The following is an 8,412-nucleotide window of genomic DNA, read 5'->3' as shown; positions in this document are numbered from 1 at the left end:
TACTTTGGTTTGCTGCTGACAATTCAGATTTGTGATGATAATAGTGTGGGTGTAGAGGGTAGAGGTGACATAGGAGTCAAAAGTCCCTACATGCAAGATCTACCTGTGTCATTTATAACTCTTTGAGAGATGCAAGTTTATATCTACTACTCCTATGTCTATTCTTAGATATAGACATCCTAGAATAGATCTAGTGAACACATCTTAGGGGGAACACTAGTCAATTATAAGATTTCATTCTTTTCCCAGAAATTCTACCCTCTCCCAAATTTGGATCAAATCATCTTTGATTCAAGTGCACTGTATAACTGTATGATGTTGAATGAGCTAGTTAACCTGTCTAAGCTTCAATTTCCTAATATATACAATTATCTTAACTGTATCATTTCTATTATTTAATTTGTTTTGGCAATTTAGTATAATAGGTATAACATCATTGCCTGGTCATAAATGAAAGTGATTGCTATCATATTAGCAACAGTCTTAGAAAAGTATCCTGGTATCTTACATTTCTTTGTAACATACTTATCAATTCTTCATATCCCTTATTTAATTCTCTTTTTAAAATGCCCCTTTTAAGACAAAATTTATCTCTGTTTTAGGAAGAAGAATACTAGCTACCAGTGGTTCAGAGACTTGCCCAGCACAAGGGACCCTCTCACTCAATACTCAGCTCTGTGTGGCTTGCTGTTTGATCCCCATCCTGGTACTGTGGTAAGAAATATGGAGAACATCATCTGGTAAGGTAAGATTCAGATCTCCCCACCTCTTTTGTTTGTTTGTCCTATACCTTGCTTTATTTTCATTTTACCACACGTGATGGTGTTTCCATGGTGAATTTCATGTCATAATGAAAGTTTTTGTCCTGTCCACTTGCATTGGAACTTTACTTCTTGTTGTCTTCAAAGCAATTTTAGCTAAAAGTATTCACACCTTTTTATATGTCACATATGTTGATTATTTTCTATTAACAATTACTTAATGTTTTCCATATATTCATTCTTAGCTTTGAATTTTTTTTTAATTGAATGAAAGATTTTTTTTTTTTTTTTTTGGCTTCACCACATGGCTTGTGGGATCTTAGTTCTCTGACCAGGGATTGAAGCAGGGCCCCACAGGGATTGATTCCAGTCCTAACCACTAGACCACCAGGGAATTCCCTGAATGAAAATTCTTTAAATTCTATAGTGTTTTCCAATTTTCAAAAGTTTCACAGACATGATTTTGTATAATCCCATAATAACACTTTTCCCCCCATCTCTATATTGCCCCTCTTCCGTTTTTTCTCTCTACTGGTAACCACTAGTTTGTTCTCTATGTGTGAGTCTGCTTCTTTGTTTTATTTACTAGCTTGTTGTATTTTTTAGATTCCACATATAAGTGATACTATACAGTATTTGTCTTTCGCTGTCTGACTTATTTAACCTAGCAAAACGCCCATCCACGTTGCTGCAAATGGCAAAATTTTGTTCTTTTAAGTGACTGAGTAGTATTCATTGTGCAGTGTATATATATATATATATATATATATATATATATATATATATATACACACACACACACTACATCTTCTTTATCCATTCATCTGTTAATGAACACTTAGCTTGCTTCCATACCTTGGCAATTGGCAATGGTAAATAATGCTGCTATGGACATTGATGTGTATGTATCTTTTTGAATTAGTATTTTCATTTCTTTCAGATATATGTTCAGGAGTGGAATTACTGGGTAATATGGTAGTTCTATTTTTGTTTTTTTGAGAAGCCTCTATACTGTTTTCCACAGTGGCTACACCAATTTACATTCCCATCAACAGTGTACAAGGGTTCCCTTTTCTCCACATCCTTACCAACATTTGTTATTTGTGGGGGTTTTTTTGATGATAGTCATTCTGACATGTGTGAGGTGATATCTCATTGTTTTATTTTATTTGTATTTCCCTGATAATTAGAGCATCCTTTTCATGTGGCTGTTGGCCATCTGTATTTCCTCTTTGAAAAAAATGTCTATTCATTTCTTCTGCCCATTTTCTAATTGGACTGTTTTTTTTGCTTGACTTGCATGAGCTATTTATGTATTTTGGGTATTAACCACTTGTCACTCATATCATTTGCAAATATTTTCTTACATTCAGTAGGTTGTCAGACCCCACTCTTAAGAAGTTTAAAATAATTTGAGAATGATAAGGCACACCTATAGGAAAATATTGTGTGACAAAACAGGAGAATATACACTAAAAGTGCTATAAGATATCAGAAAAGGGGGAATTAAATATGGTCTGGAGCAGACAGGAAGATTTCACACGTGTCCTAACTAGTAGGATATGTTTCCATTATCTTAACAAGTCAGATTGCAGTTAATTGCACCAACCCCACTCTTAAGGAAACCACTCATCTGACTTTACCATCATGGCATAGTTTTGCTACTTCTTTATTTTCATATAAATAGAACCATATGACATGTAGTTAAAGTTCTTTTGGCCAACAAAATATTTTGAAATTTTTTCTACTTTGATGAGTGTAGAAGTAGTTCACATCTTTTTATTGCTGTAAAGCATTACACTTTGTGGATATATAACAATTTGTTTTTTCATTCACATCATGAAGGATACTCGGGTAACTTGTAGATTTTGGCTACTATGGTAGCCAAAAATGTCTTATAGTGGTTGCAATTTTCATTTTCCTGATTACTAAAATTGTTGAACATCGCTTCATGTACTTCTTGGCTATTTGTGTATCTTTCCTCTTATAGTGTCCCAATCATTTGCCCATTGTTTAGTGAATAATTTTTTTTATTGAGTTGTAGGTATTCTTTAAATATTCTTCATACAAGGCCATTTTCAGATACATGAAATATATGTATTATGAATATTTTCCTCTGAGCTATTGCTTGCTTTTTAATTTTCTGAATGATATTTCGAAGAACAAATTTTTTAATTTTACAAAGCCCAATATTTCTGTTTTTTCTTATGTGGTCTCTGAGTTTTGCATACTGTGCTGTGGATTTGCATTGTCTCTTTTTCCATCCTTTGACTTTATCACACCTATATCTTTACATTTAAAGTGTGTCTATTTAAGACATAATAGAATTGTGTTTTACTTCAAAAAAAAATCTGGTCTAACAGTATGTGTCTTTTATTCAGAATACATAGCTAAATTATAATTAATTATATTTAAATCACAAATTTAAATTATATTTAATATGGTTCTATTTAAACCTAACATTTTGCTGGCTGTTTTATATATGTTTCATCTGTCCTTTTTTTCTAACTTCTTTTGAGCTAGTAGTGTATTCCTTTTTAATGTTTACTTTATCTCTTTTCTTATTAGCTATACCATTATTTTTTAGAAGTTGCTATAGATTTTACAATATGCACCTTTAACTTATTATATTGTATCTTCAAATATTATTCTTATTCACATATAGTGTAAGTAACTTACAACGATATACTTCTGTTTCTCTCATACATCCCTTGTGTCATCATACATTTTAATTCTTAATGTGTTGTAAACCCCACAATACATCATAATTTTTACTCTAAACAATTATATTTTAAAGAAAGTTTTTAATGAAATAAAAAGCCTTTAATAGGGGCTTGTCATTCTGTAGATCTAAATCTCCTTCTGGTCCCATTTTTTCTTGCACTCAAAAAACTTCCTTTATTTTTTTTCATTTTTATTTCACTTACTCTAGTTCTGGTTTGTTAGCTTTCTTCTTTTGCTTTGTAAAGTGATTTAACCTTCATTTTTGAATGATATTTTTGCTAGGAATAGTAGTCGAGGCTGTCATGTTTCTTTCCTTTCAGCACTTTAAACATGCCATTTCATTGTATTGTGTGTTATAATATTTCTGACAAGAAATTTGCAGTCATGTTACTTTTGTTCCCCTTAAAGTAATTTGTTCTTTTCTGTGACTTAAAAATAATCTTATCATTGATTTTCAGCAGTTTATGATGTGCCTTGATGTTGATTTTTCTGTGTTTATACTGCTTAGGATTCATTGAATTTCTTGGTTTTGAGAGTTCATAGTTTTTACCTATTTTGAAAAAAATGCTGACCATTATTTTTTGCATATTTGTTATACCACTGTGCCTCTCCTTCTAGGGATCCATTTACATGAATATCTGTTACATTGCTTTTTTATTGTCCCACAGATTACTGAGACTCTTTGTCTGTGTTGTTGTTTCTCTAAGCCTTAATTTGAATAATTTCTATTGGTAAGCCTCAAGTTCACTTTTTTTCCTACAGATTTTAATATGCAGTAATAAAAATCAATGAATTATTCACTTCAGATATTATTTGTAGAGGCGCTTCAAATTCAATTGGTATTTTTAAAAATATATCTTAAACTTAAATATATTTAAAAACTATGGTCATAATTTTCATAATATAATTAAGCCAAATTTTAATATTCTTTTGAAGATTTTGCTAATTTCATCATTTTTGTTTATTTTAAATAACATTTAGTTTATAATTTTTAATAATATTTTAATTTTTTCTTGTATTGAATAACACATTAATGATTCTTTAAATTTATACTAATTTTGGTACGTTGCCAGACAAACGTAAATATTATATTTTTGTATGTTTGGATTTAAATAATTTTGAGTGTTGACCCTTATTTTGGAAGGCACTTAGGTTTATTTATGGATCATTTTTATTATTTCAAATAGTGTTTTTATGCAAGAAATTTTGCCCTGTGTATAGTACAGGCATAATTTTAAAGTTTACCTGATTTTTTTCCCTCCTATTAGCAAAAGCAGTCGTGCACTTCTCATTGTTCAATTTATAAAAACAACTCTTCAAAAGTTTTGCCATGCCCAAAATGTAATTTTCTCTTTGATAAATAGTACAAAAAGGCAATAATACAACAATAAATACAAAATATTATATGATCCATTTGGGCACAACCTGTCACTATTTTTTTCCCTATTCTAGTCAATTTCCTGATTTGCTAACATCTTTTATAGGTACTTACTAATTCTAATTGCCTAGAAAGAGGTAAAAATATTTGATTGTAGTTTGCCTTTCAAGTGAGGGCATCTAGGTTTTAATACCCAGCTCCTCAAATGATCATTTAACCTGAAAATAAGGTGAAAATTATGAGTCCTCTTCCTTGTGCAGAAACAGAATCCTTTCACCATTGGCCTATATGATGATGATTAGGATTGAGGATATTTGTAGAGATGTGAAGAAAGAAGAGCTGTAACAAACTTAAATTGAAACCAAACTCTTAATTATAATGACAGTTCCCCACTGGCACCCATAACTTGAAACCCTAAATCAGAGCATAGCATTCAAATATTCAATATTCAAATATTACCTTCAAATAAATTTCCACCAAATCTAAGACCCCAATGTTATGGGCTGAATTATGTTCCCCCAAAATCTGTGTGTTGAAGCCAATGACCCCTCGTACCTCAGACAGTGATTATATTTGGAGATAAAGCCTCTATAGAGGTGGTTAAGTTAAATTTAAAATGAAACTGTTAGGGTGGTCACTAATTTAACCTGACTGAAATTCTCATAGAGGTTATTTTGACATACAAACAAATAACAGGGACTTATGTGCAGAAAGGGACATTTATGTGAGGACACAGCAGGAAAGTAGCTATCTGTAAGACAGCCTACAGAAGAAAGGAAAGCTGTTGATATCTTGATCTTGGACTTCTGGTCTCCAGAACTGTGAAAAATTCATTTCTGTTGTTTAAGCCCCCCAGGCTGTGGTAGTTTGTTATAGCAACCCTAGCAAATTAATATGCCCATCAACCTCAACTATCCAATTAACTTTGCTTCTGATCCCCAGATTTAAAAAAAAAGGGAGCTTTACTGAAGTAGGTTGACACAGAAATAAACTGCACAGATTGGAAATGCACAATTTGATGTTTTGACATATATGTATACTGTTAATCCATCACCACAATTAATATAATAAACATTATTTATCACCTTCAAAAGTTTTCTCATGACCTTTTATGATCCCACCCTCTCCGACTCCTTCATTCCCAAGCAAATAATAATGTGCTTTCTGTCAATATGTTAGCTTGTATTTTCTAGAAATTCATGTTAAGTAAAATCATTTTCTTTTAATCTCAATTTCACTCAGCATAATTATTTTGAGATTCATCTATGAAGTTATCTGTATCAATACTTTATTCCTTTTTTATTGTTGAGTAGTCCACTGTGGGTATACACCATCAAATATTTGTCCTTTCAACTGTTGATGGATATTTAATTTGTTTCCAGTTTTGAGCTATTACAAACATAGGTATTATTAATATTCACGTTCATGTATTTGTATGACTTCATACTTTCATTTCTTTTAGGTAAATATCTAGAGCAGGAATGATTGGGACATGTGATGAGTGTATAATTAGCTATTTAAAAGCCTTTTACAATATTTTCCAAGGTGTATGCACTATTTTACATCCCTGTTATCAGTGTACTAGAGTTTTAGTTCCCCCATAAACATACCAATATTTGGTGTGTTCAGTCATTTTAACGTTATCCATTTTAAATGGTGTTCATTATTAATCATTTCAGTTTTAATTTGCTTGTTTTCCTCATAACTTATGCATATCTTTACAAGTACTAATTTGCTGTGTGATTTTGTGTGTGTGAAGTGTCTGCCCAAATTTGCTGTAGTTGTTTTAGTATTTTTAATATTTGAGTATTGAGAATTCTTTGTTTTTTATATTATGAATGAAAGCTTTATATTATAAATCTGTATATATTATGAATAAAATTAATGTATTATTAATTACATAAAACTCAGACATTTTCTTCCAATCTACAATTGTCTCTTCAATCTCCTATATGTCTTTAGAAGAGACAACCTAATTTTTAATGAAGTCAAATTTATCATTTTTCATAGATCATGTTTTTTGCAACATAGCTAATATTTGCACAACACGTGGTCACAAAAAACCTCTCTCCTAATTTTTCTTCTAGAACATTTATAATTATAGGTTTTATACTTAGATCTTGGGTCCATTTGGGGTTAATTTTTGCACATTATTCTAATGTAAATAGGAGTTAATCACCTTTACATATGGATATTCAATTGTACTTGTACCATTTGTTGAAAACACTCTCTTTTCCACAAAATTGCATTCATAATGTTGGCCAAAAATCTGTTGTCTATACATGTTTGAGTCTATTTCTAGACTCCAAATTGTTTCCACTGACATCAATACTTTACCTCTGCTTAAAATAATCCTTGAAAACTGAAATCAGCTACATTGCTCTTCACTGGTGTAGATTAGTTGAATTTATATCATAGTTGTAGAAAACAATATAGCATCTTGCATCAAAATGCCTGATAATATTTTATATTGGCAATGAAGTTAATTGAATCTACATACCAATTTGGGGAGAAATGACACATTTTGGTGTTGAATCTTCTGACCCATGGGGATAGAATATCTTTGTACTTATTTAAGTCTTTTTTAATTTCTCTCACCAATGCTTCATAATTTTGAATGTCATAACAGTCTTTAACATCTCTCAGATTCATCCCTAAGTATTTTATAGTTGACATTATTATAAATTTTAGTGTTTTTAAAATTTTAAATTCTGATTGCTCATTGCTATGATTTAGAAAGTCAATTAATTTACTTTTATTAAACTTGTATCATGCAATCTTGTTAAGCTCTTGTTGGTTCTAGTTGTTTTTTTAATATATAGACTATATTGGATTATTTACATATTTGATAATCTGTAATATAGATATTTTAAGTTTTTCATCTGATTTTATTGTACTAGCTAGAATATTCACAATGTTGAGCAGAACTTGTGAGAGCAAACATTATCTCATTCCTGATTTTATGGGATAAACATTCAGTCTTTTGGCATAAATTATGACCTTCGGTACAGAGGTTTTATAGATATCTTTATGACCACAGGAAAGTTTTCCTCCTAGGTTGTTGACAGTCTTTTATAGGGAAGAGATATTGGACTTTGTCAAATGGTGTTCTGTCTATTGAAATGGTCATGTGGATTTTCTTTTCCTTTTTCTTTCGCTTCTTTTTTTCTCTTTCTCTCCTTTTCCTTTCTTTCTGTTCCTTTCTTTCTCTCTCTTATTTGTTAATATGAAGAATTACATTGACATTTAAAATGTTAAGCTAGCCTTGCATTTCTGCATTCCTGGGATAAACCATTCTTGGTCATGAGATCATGAGGTAATTTCCTATTTATATATTTTTGGATTTGCTTGCTAAAATTTTGCAGAAATTTTTCGTCTATGTTCATGAGGAATTCTGTCTGTATTTTGCCATTCTTATGTCTTTTTCAGGTATTTTTATCAGTTAAATACTGGTTCCATAAAAAGAGTTCTGAAGTATTTCTTACCTTTTAATGATCTGGATGAGTGTGTATAGAATGGAAATTATTTCTTTCTTAAATGTTTGGTAGA

The sequence above is a fragment of the Hippopotamus amphibius genome, chromosome 9, assembly GCF_030028045.1.
Source record: "Hippopotamus amphibius kiboko isolate mHipAmp2 chromosome 9, mHipAmp2.hap2, whole genome shotgun sequence".
Classification (NCBI taxonomy): Eukaryota; Metazoa; Chordata; class Mammalia; order Artiodactyla; family Hippopotamidae; genus Hippopotamus; species Hippopotamus amphibius.
This window is presented reverse-complemented; position numbering follows the sequence as displayed.